The sequence below is a fragment of the Galeopterus variegatus genome, unplaced genomic scaffold (genome assembly GCF_000696425.1).
Source record: "Galeopterus variegatus unplaced genomic scaffold, G_variegatus-3.0.2 Scaffold2235, whole genome shotgun sequence".
NCBI classification, from domain to species: Eukaryota; Metazoa; Chordata; class Mammalia; order Dermoptera; family Cynocephalidae; genus Galeopterus; species Galeopterus variegatus.
In genome coordinates, this window is record NW_007728346.1 from 76090 (window position 1) to 88563 (window position 12474).

Sequence of the window (12474 nt, forward strand, 5' to 3'; positions counted from 1 at the left end):
GACTAGTTTAAATTAAATTATCTAGTTGTACTTGAGCACTGAGCTTGTTTACCTAAGCACACATCTAACATTGAGTTATTTTAACTTTGTGACATTTAATCTTCAATGTTTCTGGAGAAGAGAATTAAATATCTTTTTATAAAATAAATTGTAAATACCTTTTAATTTAGGCAGCTTCTATTTGAAATAACACTTTATGTGAATATAAGAATATATATATTCTGTATAAGAACACTTTATATGAATATAGTACTTTACTTTTTCAGTTTATTCCTGCAACAAGGCTATCAGAAAACCAAGATTCACAGAAACTGTTTAATACAGTCTTTCTGGGTTGTGCTGCCTTCCCAAAATTTCAGCCTGTTGATCTCAGGGGGAGGGGGCACCAATCAAGAAAACAGTCTCAAGTTCTAATATAGGATGTTTAGAATAATTTTAAAAGTTATTTGTTTTCAGTATCTGTCTGAGAAAGAATTTCAACACATCTTCTTAGTTGAATTGTGATGGGTGATTTCCAAGTTGGTGAAATGGTTGAGAGTAATTAATTATTGGCATTGAATTCCAACTTTAATGTATATCTAGTCAAAATAAAATCTCCATTTTAATTATGCCCATTACAAAGGGTGAGACCATTGTTTTACATTGTCTGGTTTACTGGAATGGATTATTTAACTGAATAAGTACTATGTAGAGCTGTCTGTTGCCTTAATGAAATTTTTCAAAAAGCAATGGTTTTTGTTAACACCCTCAAAAGGGTTCTGACTTCAAGAGTTCAAATAATTTTCCTATAAAGTTTAATAAAAGATATAAGATACGCTATGTAATTAGGTAAGTTAGTAAGATTCATTAAAGCAAATAAAATACAGGTAGTTTAGTTCTGAAAAATCTTAGTGTACATTTCTTTGTTAACATTAATCCTTAGAATTGAGGTTGTGTATAGTAAAGTGGTTACGAATTTAGGCTCTGGATTCAGACTGTCTAGATTTGAATGTCAGTTCTGCCACTTTCTCATAGTGTAAGCCTTAGTTTCTTCGTTGATAAAATAAGGATTATCATAGTAATTGCCTCTTTAGGTAAGTATTAGGAATAAATGAGATAATATATGTGAAGCATTTATGTCATGTACACACTTATATGTTACTGTTAATTTGTATCGTCTATGTCAGTAGATAAGATACATAAAAAGGAAAATCTAGTTGAGTGATTTTGACTTCACTGCACACTTAATTTGTTGATTTCAGTGCATCTGTTTTCTTCTTTTGGAGATCCTATTGAGTAATGATTTAATTATGATATGGAAAAGTAGTGATCCTCAAAAAATTTGTAAACTGGATAATATAAACCTTGATAGTCTGAAAGACTGAAACTTAGCTGTAGTTATGCTTTAAATTAAAACAGCAATAACCAGTATAACCCAAAACATCTTTTTAAGGCAAGATTAGTAACTCACCTGAAAAATTACAGATAGGAGATCAAGATGAGAGTAGAGAAGTTAATGATGATCTCGTTTGATTGCAATATGATCCCAATTAAGCTAATCATTATCTTAACTAATCCTATATGAACAGAGTGATGAGTGGGAGCTGAAGTTAGGTACTTTGCCAGGAAATCTGAGCTATATTTCTAAGGAGATGCAGGACGAGGAAGGTGATTTGTTCGGTTTGTTGTTATTTTTTAAATGGGAAAAATAAAAGCATATCTGTAAGCTGATGGAAATGATCCAGTGGAGAGGGAAAATTTCGTGAAAGAGGAGGAAGGTGAGAATTGTTTGATCGTCTTCTTGAGTAGGTAAGAGGGAATGGGATCTAGTATACAAGTGGAAGGGTTAGTCATCAAATGGGGGGTGTGGCTAGGGAAGGTGGCAGAAAACTAACCCGTGTGCAGATGCTAGTAGGTGAGTAGCTCTGATGGTGGTAAATTGCGGAAGTTCTCTTCTGATTGCTTGTATATTCTTAGTGAAGTAGGTCATTAGCAAAATGTGAAGATGTGGAAGGATTTGTGAGAGGTTTGAGGAGCCAGTAAAAGATATGAAATAGTCATTTGAAAGAAAAAGTGTTAACAGTGATTAGAAAAAAAAGACAAGTTTTTCTGCCAAGAATGAAAATTAAGACTGATGGCAGACTTTTAATGGATGTCAGAAGGCAGTGGAATAATATCTTCATAGTATTGAGGAAATGGTTTAAAAGTTAGAGTGAAAAAAAGACATTTTGGGACCTGCAGAGACTATAGCTGAATACTATTTATAGATTTTTGTTAGAAGAGCTACACTCCAACTAGAAGGAAATTGAACCCAGATGTAAAGTGTGAGATGAGCAAGAACAAAGAGATGAGTATGAGCAAAAAAAAATGGGTATTTTGGCATGTCTAAGTAAATACTAATTACGAAAAGTAAACATTAAAATTTAAAGTTCTGTAAGTGAATATATCTACTAAAATATTGGAGAATTTGGAACACATGTTTTAATATAACAAGTTGCTTAAGTTATTGTTTCTTTCTTTTTGTGATGTGTGGGAAAATAAAAAGTTCTGCAAGCTGTTTTTAAAGAGCTCGTGTTGTTGCAACTTGTTTGTGATCACTGCTTAGAAATTTGAGATACAGGGCCGGCCCTGTAGCAGTGCGCCACTTGGGAGCGTGGCGGCGCTCCCGCCAAGGGTTCAGATCCCACATACAGACCGGTTCCCGCTCACTGGCTGAGCGAGGTGTGGGCGCAGCACCGAGGGTTGCGATCCCGTTGCCGGTCCCGGTCCGGTATGGGCGCGACACTGAGGGTTGCGATCCGTTGCCGGACACGAAAAAAAAAAAAAAAAGAAATTTGAGATACAGTGTGACCTTAATCTATACTGTGTAAAATTAGAAGGTACAGAGATATTTGACATTGCCTTCCAAGTATACTAAAGATTATTACTCTTAATCTTTGATTTATTGGATACCTAAGACATTCCCAGGCTCAGAGATGTTTGCTCAGAGGCTAGGGAAGAGATCTACTTCTGTGAGTTAGAAGATTTATGTTTGGGCATCCCCTTAAAAGGAGACTGTAGGAGTGAATAAACATCAAATTTATACTTAAATACATTTTAATTTTTCTTGTCTGCTTCAATGTTCATGTGGTAACAGTTCTTAGGTCAAATAAAACCTAGCATGTGAGCTGTGTAGCCCTACAATTTAAATCCCTTTTATGGAAAAGAAAAGTAGTCTCCTTATTCATTTGCCTACTCAGGAAGGATGAAGCTAATAGGTGTTGGACAAAAGCTGAAAGATATTCTCATGTCCTTTATGTGAAGGTTTAGATGTCTTTTAAAATCATGTGAAAAATAGAAGGTATTTGAGTACCTGCTTATGTGAGCTTTTTACTCTATTTTATATTTCCAAAACTAAAAAGTGATCTCCAAGGTTGAGGTCTGAATTATTTGTTAAATAGAAAATATATTTGTGTGGGCTTCTTAAGCCTCTGCTCTTAAATGATGGTTCAGCCTTTAGACTTATACGTCATGATAAGTCATTACTAAACCATTTATTCTGAACTATACCAAAGATGTTGTTTAATAAAATATCTGGAGACTTTTTCAGTATCATTTAACACATTAGCATTCACGATGTTCAAAAGAGGCAAAAAGTTTATTTCTAAAATCTTTTTATATTATAATTTATATACAATTTAGAAAGGTTAATTTAGCTTATTCAGAGACTCATTTTAACTAATAAATTGATTTCTAGTCAATTATATTTTTGGCATATGTTACTTTTTAAAACTATATTGCTAGAAACATAAAATCTACTCATGTTGCAAGCATGTTTGCTGGTAAATGCAAATCAGATAATTTATTTCAAGACTGATCTTACCGACTTTCTAGATGAGGATTCTGTTACTAATATATCTAAAATTTTCTTTTCAAAATTAAGTATCTACCATAAACTATTCAGAACAAGTTGCAGCATAAAAACACAAAATAAGATGGATTATGACATATTAAGTATTCTGTTGGGTTAACATTTTATTTTATAAATAATTAAGAAACATTTCTTCCCTTAAATGTTAGTTCTAAATCAGACTAGTCTGAGATGCATATTAGTAATGCTCAGAATGGAAAATATACACCTGTGGTAGAAGAATATGTCATGGTAAATATGTTTATACAGCTGTATGGTAATGGTAATTATTACAGAGTACATTTACAGAATCATGTAGTGAGACTCATTTTCAAACAACCATTAATTTTGGCTTAGAAATGGCTAATTAAATAATAACTTCATTTTTCAAATGTACCCTGTACAAGCAATACATGGTGTCACTGTCGCTGTCTTTAACTGAATGCATTCGTTTGGTCATAAGTACATGTTGGCTGATTTCTGAGGAAATTGAGACTTCTTGTAAGACTTTTTTATGATTTATGCTTTCATTGCATATATGCCTACTCTTTTAGTACCAGACTGAGTTTTCATTAAACTTTATTGCACTAACATGGACTCTTCTGTCATACTTTAATAAAATTTTTAAATTGACTTAATTGGGTCTGTGTGAAAGCTTCCTTTATCATTAATAAATTTCATTTATTCCATGGGATTATTAGTTTTGGATAACTTGCATGGCTTCATTCAAACTTGTACTAGAATATGAATACTATTTAAAAATTAAGCATGAGTAACAGCAAATTTTAAAATATACTCATAGGACTTTAAGGATTTAAAAAACATTTGATTCAAGTGAGCGAGTAAAATGCTACTGTTAACTATGCACTGCTGTATTTGTCTGCAAAAGTGTTTCATCTGAACAACTTAAGTAGGTTTCGTTTAACTTTTGAGCACCTGCTGTATGCTGTGCCCTATTAAACTGCAGAAATACCAAGATGGAAGGCTTATATCCCGCCCTCAGATATTTCAGTTTTCTTTTACCTGGAGAGAATACCAAACATCAACTTGTAATTACCAGCAATTACTTTTTTTTAAAAAACCTACAACCTAAGAGGAAGATACTGCAGACCTATTCAATATGTACATAATGGCATCGTTATTATACCCTTAATTCTTTAGAACGCTGTAAAATAGATGCTGAGTTATAAGAGGGCCAGGAAAGAGAATATAGTATATTTATTACATATCTGCTTTTGCTCCTGGAAAAAGCAGTTCGATGTGCTTTGGGGGTCAATATTTTTTGCTTGTTAAATAACTTAATTCTTAAGATGGATATTAGAGTCATGGGATGTTTGGAGTTGACTTAAGGTTATTCTGGAAGATTTGACCTTGGTCTTTTTTCACAGCACTTAGCATGGTGACTAGCACATAACAGGTACTTCACAGATATTTATTGAATTAATGAATGAATAAAGAAAATAGTGGCCATTCATTTTCAGATAAGATGGGAGAGCCTTTCAACAGAGGGAGAACTGAGTTGGGATTATTGTGGTGACAAGAACTGTGAAAGGGTTTGCTAGCTTGGCTAAGAGATAAGCTCAGAATAATTAGGACTCTAATTTTCTGAGGGGTAACATATTAAACTCGGTAGTTTACCTATAGTATGAGAGCCCTTGTTTATTACATGAGTGTCTGGTTTGAAGAGAATTAGTTTGATTAACCTCTATAAGATGTAGTAAAAGGGGAAAGAAGCTAGAGCAGTGGTTCTCAAAGTGTGGTCCTCAGCCAGCAGCTTCAGCATCGTCTGCGAGCTTGTTAGAATTGCACATTCCAGAGCCCCACCCCAGAACTGCTGAATCAGAATTTTTTGATGATGAGTGAGATTGGGGGGAAGACCCAGCAACTTTTTTTTTTTTTTCCTTTTTGTCTTTTTTCGTGACCGGTAACGGGATCACAACGCTCAGTGTTGCGCCCGTACCACGACCGGCAACGGGATCGCAACCCTCGGTGTCGCGCCCGCACCGCGCTCAACCAGTGAGCGGACCGGTCTCTATATGGGATCCGAACCCTCGGTGGGAGCGCCGCTGGGCTCCCAAGCGCCGCACTCTACCAAGTGCGCCACCGGGCTGGCCCAGCAACTTTTGTTTTAAACAAAATATAACAAAATATAGGACCCTTCCCAGGATTCCTATATTAGCAGGCTCATATTTGAAAACCACTGGGCCAGAGGAGTGAAATCAGGTAACAGGTAACAGCAGTGAAGAGATGAGCACTAAGGTCTGTTCCCACTGTAAACTGAATTATTTAAAGATTTGATGATTTAGTATGGCTGTGCAGGAATGATTAATCATTGGATGCACAGTTTTGAAAGAAATATAGAAGTTTGTATGTTGGTGGAGTAACTTCAGGTTTTCAGCTTTGTAGGTGGAAGGACTCACTTTTATCAGTTTACCCAGAAGTAACTGAAGATTTATTTGGAAAGTACAATGTCAATTTATTCTGTTATAGTAGGAACAAAACTATCTCAAACAAGAAAAATACACTTTCCTTTGTTGTGTTGATTCTCCTAGAAAAATAAATATAAATCAAAGAGGAGGTATGATGGACAGGGAATTAAATCAAAGGCAGATGGATTTTTTTAAGCATTTTTATTGAAATTAATAACCTGATGAATTTACTTTCTCCATACCATGAAATAAATATAAATCAAAGAGGAGGTATGATGGACAGGGAATTAAATCAAAGGCAGATGGATGTTTTTAAGCATTTTTATTGAAATTAATAACCTGATGAATTTACTTTCTCCATACCATGAGTATTTCAATGTAAAATAACTAGAAGACTTTTCCAGAATCAAAGACCATTTTTTCTGGTCACTGCTGAAGAACCCCTGATAAATTTTTATTCTTTGACTTTTCTTTTCTTTATTTTAAAGAATTCTTGGAGATTATTATGCTTTGTGATGTTGATATACTGTGCTTTGCAAGTTTATTGGATCCTGATGTAGTTTGGTGTATACTCTATTCTTCCTTGCATCCACCACATGCAAAGAAGCCTCCTGGGATGGGTTACTTCTGAGGATGATGTGGTCTAGATGAGTCAAAACCAACTGTTTTGGGTTGATTCATGTTAATTTCAGTTATTAATTTAAGATAAATTTTTTTTAGAATTATGTTACCAATAATGCACTGTATGTAGAGAATAAAGGAAGTCAGGAAGAGATGTGTCAACACTGTGTTTGGTAATTTATACCTATTAGCTCACTGGTTTTCTGAAAATTATAACTGTTTCAAACATTATGAATTACCTAGGAAATTATCAGATTCGTGTGGCTAACATAGAGAGTGAGGCTGTTTTTAATCAAAACAAGTAAAACCTGTATGTCACTAGGGTTGTTTATCAGTGTATTAATTCTCTTCTGCTATTATTCAGGATTCCATTGACCTGTTTTCATATATGCAAATTTACTGGCACTTATTGTATAGTAGGCACCATGTTGGGCACACAGGTGCAGAAAAGAGATACAGGAGAGTTCTGGTCAGGATGGTTCCGTAAAGATTGTGCTTCAACACCATCCCCCACACGGCAGTGGAAGAATATAGAAGAGAAAACTAACATAGTTGTTTTTCATAGCCAGCCTCGAAATCAAGACAAATATTTCAGAGGACCAGAAAGTGATAACAAATAGAAAGTAGTATATAGGCCTGGGACTGTAAGCCTGCCAAGCTCCTGACCAGTTTGCTCACCTACTTCTCAGCTACTGCCTCGGAGATGGGGATGGAGCCAGACTCAGTGCGTGAGAGAAGGAGTGGAACCGAGGGGAACCCTACCCTAGCCTGCTTTCCATCATTGTTAATGGAGGCTAAAAAGTGGGCTGCCAGCTCTACCTGGGGCATAGTGTTATTGGAAGCTGTGAACTAAGGGAAGAAGGGATAAAAACACAGTTTAGTGACCAGAAACTGAGTCAAGCCTGCTGGCTCTGTAATATCCCTGATGTCAGTCCTGCTAACTATTATTCAAGAATTAGAGCAAAATTAAGAAATTTTCAAACATATGAGTGCTTACCGTTCACATAACTTCCCCTGAAAGAAAGACTAAAAGATGCACTCACAGGGAAAGTTGTCCCAGAGGGAAGGTATAGCAGGGATAGAAAATAATACTGAAATTGATTAAATATGTTAGAGTAGTTATTTCTTGTCTTTGAGAATGTGTGAACATGGTATGTTAAAATATAGCATTAATTTAATCCAACTACAAAAATATAACCTCTGAAGACACTGCCAATATTCAGTATATGATGTATGACCTAGTTGTTAGTTAATCAGGAGAGGATGATACCTGTGAGTTAAAGTAGTCCAAAAAGAGAAAAGGAAATTTAGCTGTACCTTGAAGAAATATGTAGGATTCCCCTTGGCCAGTCTCATAGGAGATTACGCAGTGAAGGGAGCAATGTGAGCAGATTGCATGTAGGTGATGGAGTTCAAGACTCATTGTGAGGGTAGTTTGGCCCAACTTCTGATGGCTTATGTGAGAGAGGGATCAAGGAGGTTCTTTCAAACCTTTTGGAACCCTTTTGGTAGGCACTGGCTATCTGTATTTGAGAGAAATGAGATGGAATCCTTTTTAGCTGACTTTTGTCTAGGCAAGCTCTAGAATTTGTCTTCTCTAAATAAGCAACATAAAAAAATAAATAAATAAATAAGCAACATATATTTCTTTAAGTATTGATTTGAGGGCTTTCTTTTTTTGGTAAAATGCTGTCTTCTCAAGTTGAGTTTCCTTTTTTTCTGATGATAATTTGAAAGGTTCCGTCTCCTCGTGTTGTATTAACTCTGGTTAAAACCTGCTTTTCACTTTGTCCCTGATTAGATATTAGTGTAAAGTAAGTGATAGCATAGTATCAGAGAGAATCTTCTATAAAGCAAAGCCTATTGCTACATCCAATTTGAATTGTTTAGGAGACAAAAATATCTTTGCACCAAAGGGACTGAGAGAACTTGGGGTTTATTTTTTTTCAAGTATAAGACTGTGTGGAGCAAAGGTTAAGGGACTCTTCAAGGAGAGGAGCCTTCTAGTGCCTTTTTTGATCTTTTACAGATGGAAGAGATTATTTTAGTGAGGGATGGGGCAGTGGGTGCCTACTCAAAGAGTAGCAAGGAATGGGTGCGTAGTGGCAGCAACCAACACGCATGTGATATTTGTCCATAGGCAACAGGAACCTGACTCTTGTCTCTGAGATTTCCAGCAGTCCCCTAACTCTCATAAGCTCTTACTCATGTGCTTTAACCTAGTTCCTGTGTGTCCAGAATTATAATGGATGTTTTGGCGTTATAAGAAAAAAAAATAAGTTGGAACTTTGCAAGAGGGCTTAATCATATCTTTGCAGTGTGTAGGTACGAGTAGTGTTGCAGTTTTCTCCATTTGTATTTTTTTCTTCCAATAAATTGTTTTAGAAGCCAGATTACTACTCTGTGTTAGAATACAGCCCAATGTACCTGCTTTTTCTTCTGGTTTATCTGTTTCCAGTGTTGTATTTTGTCCTTTCCCCTCAGTTCCCTGCTTTCCCCTCAGACTGCCTTGGTGTTCCTCCCTGTAGTCTGATGTGTGTGCCTCACGTTTATCACCTTGATCCCACTTATGGCTGTTTTCCGTCTCCATGTCCCTGTATTTCCTTCACCATTTGCCTTCTGTCACTTCTCCTTTTTATTCTCTCCTACTCTATTCCCATTTGCCTTAGTTTCATGTGTCAAACTCTTTTTTCTTGAAGGGATTTCTTAAAGGTTAATTATAGGGGTTGACTTATGGATTCATCACAGTGTTTCTTTTTAACTTCAATTCGTTCTCAGGGCTTATTAGATGGCAGAAAAATAAAAGCCAATCACAGTATTTTCTTCAGCTCTAGTAAACTTTTGTTAAACCTGTTTGGTTATTTGAGGTTTCACTAAACAATGTGAGCTAGAAAAATAGCAGAGTGATAGGGACATGCTTTCATGTCTGAATATTGACATATGATGGAGTGGGAACAAGAATAAAGCATAGTATGATCTTGGGATATGAGAAAATTTGCATGGCTCTCAACCTGCATGACTAGATATTTATAGCAGGGGCTTAAACAAAAGCAAAAAACCTGTATTGCACCTAAAAATTGTACTTTACATTTTTGGAATATAGTAAAATATAATGACTGGAACTTAGTGCATTAAAAATTTATTTTGATGTGAACAATGTGGCCTTACCTTACCTCCTTGGTACTTGTCAGTCACGTGTATTCTCTTGAAAGGTTTACCTATGAATTGGTTAGAAATGAAATATAAAACTAAGACCAAAGTATTTTAAAGATTATTAAAGACTGAAGCAAATAAATTAATGAATTCAGTTTTACTTTTCATTGGTATGATTATTAGTTTTTATATATCAAAATATTACCTTGCATGTGTGCTAGAACCAAATCATCCAAAATATGAACTTTCAAGTTAGAGTTTATTTGAAAAAGTTTATCCATAAAACATTAAAATTGCTTGAGCTATATTTCCCTTGTAATCATTCTTTCATTTGCTTAGCAATAAGATGTTTTCCTTAATGAACTTCCTTTTTCTCTGCTTTTACAACTTAACTTTTTGTCTTTAAAAAAAGTCACAGGATATTAGCATTAAACATTCAGTAAAGGAATAGATGAAAAAATAGGCACCTGTAATTAGCATTTATCTTTGGGATAACTTGTATAAAATCTAAGATTCAAATACTCCTTGTTTCTGTACTAATTTGAAATTTAAACTCCTGTTTGATATGCTCTAGATCCGAGCGGAGATAACTTGTTTTATTCCCAAATTTATACTGGAGAGTAGGAATAGTTTATTTTTTTCAAATACATCCTAAACCAAAAAATGGGTGAAGCCTGCTTACATAACTAAAACTGTTATATGTTTTTCTTACCCAAGCTTACATAGGCTTTGCTTTCTCTGATGCCAGATGGTCCAAAGGAAATCATTAAATGTTTGGGTTGTTTAAAATTCCTTGCTTCTCTATTTGAAGTTAGTCTTGATCAAAGGGACTAGAATTTAAGTTTTTAAAAGGAACTTTTTAAAAATAAAAACTCTTTTAGGGAGACTTGTGCAAATAAATACTCAGCTGAACTTTTCAAATGTAGTACCAGAATCCAGAAATAAATGTGTATTACTATATACAAATTTCATTGCCTTCCAAAATATATTACACCAAAGGAACTTTATGCTTTGAAATTGGGATCAGAAAAATAATTCTTTTCTTGTGACCTTGTAAGGTCGATACATTATTATTAACTAGGATTGCAAATTTTCTTTAGAACAGTTCAAAGGGCTTTGCCTTCAGAAACAAGGTGACATGTACACCAGGACCTTACCTCCTTTTTTTGTTCTTGTCACCTCCCTTTGTCTTCTCACTTGCCTTCTTGAAAAGCACACAAAGTCATTTGTCACTGGGAGAATAGGCACAGCAAATACTGTTAATCATGAGTATCAGATCATCCCCCCTAAAGGTGTGGTGAGAGATTCTGTATAATTTAGTCTTTGACAGTGTCAAAGGATGTGGGGAAGTTAAGCTCATATTATCAAAGACTGAGCCTCTTTTATATACTCCTGGCTTTCTAAAATCTGAGTTCAGCTGTAGTTGTCCTGGATGATGTCTCTGAGTGCCTGTTGTCAGTGTATTGGTATTAACAGTAACCATCATTGAAGTCTAATCAGAGATTAGAAAAGCAGTCGTTTCCAAAAGTTATGCTTCTTTGATCTAAGTAAAAGGTACCTTTTAGCTTTATGCAAGATTAGGGATTATTTTAGAGATTTGTAACAATTCCATTTGTTCCGGTATAGGGGATCTGAGCTTGATTATTGTTGCTGAATTTGACTTTATAAAGCCAGCAGGGTGTGGACATGTATTACCAAGGCATTGCACTTGGCAGAGGAAGGAATGAATAATGCATTGCCTAATATCCCACAGGGGTGTAAAGGGGAGTGCATAATGTTCCTTTGCTGTGAGTGAGGGTTATGTTGACTGTGTAATGTGTAATGGAATGTGACTTGAGGATATTAAGTAGAGTTCATACTTAGGAATTCTTGGTCATTGACCAAGATATCCAAGAAAGCAAATATTGTTGGATGACTAAACAAGGCAGATGCCTTAACTTAGAACAGAACAAAGACTTTTTTTTTTCTTTTCATTTTTTTATTCTCTTGTAGTATAAGATACTGTGAGTGACAGACATTTGCAAAGTCTACTGAATATTACTAATAGCATTGTAATAAATATCTGTTTTCTGTTTCTTTTTAAGGCAGAAGTCTTGGTGGTATCCTGTTGCTAGCATAACTCAGAACTTTGATATAATGACCTGCTTAGTAAATAAAGTACTTCCTGCTACCAGTTATTGTGTAAGCTTATTTTTTGTTGTTGCTTTGTAATCAAAGTATCAAAATGCCAATCTCCTTTGGTATTTCTTTGCAAATTCAGTGACTATTTGCAATGATAATTTTCATTATAAGATTAGATTGTGAGTTTTGTTACAAAGGAATATAAATGTTTAAATTCATTTTAAATATTTCCCCCCTGCATTTTTGTCAAAAGCTTTGTTATCTTAGGTTGAGTGCCTGGAG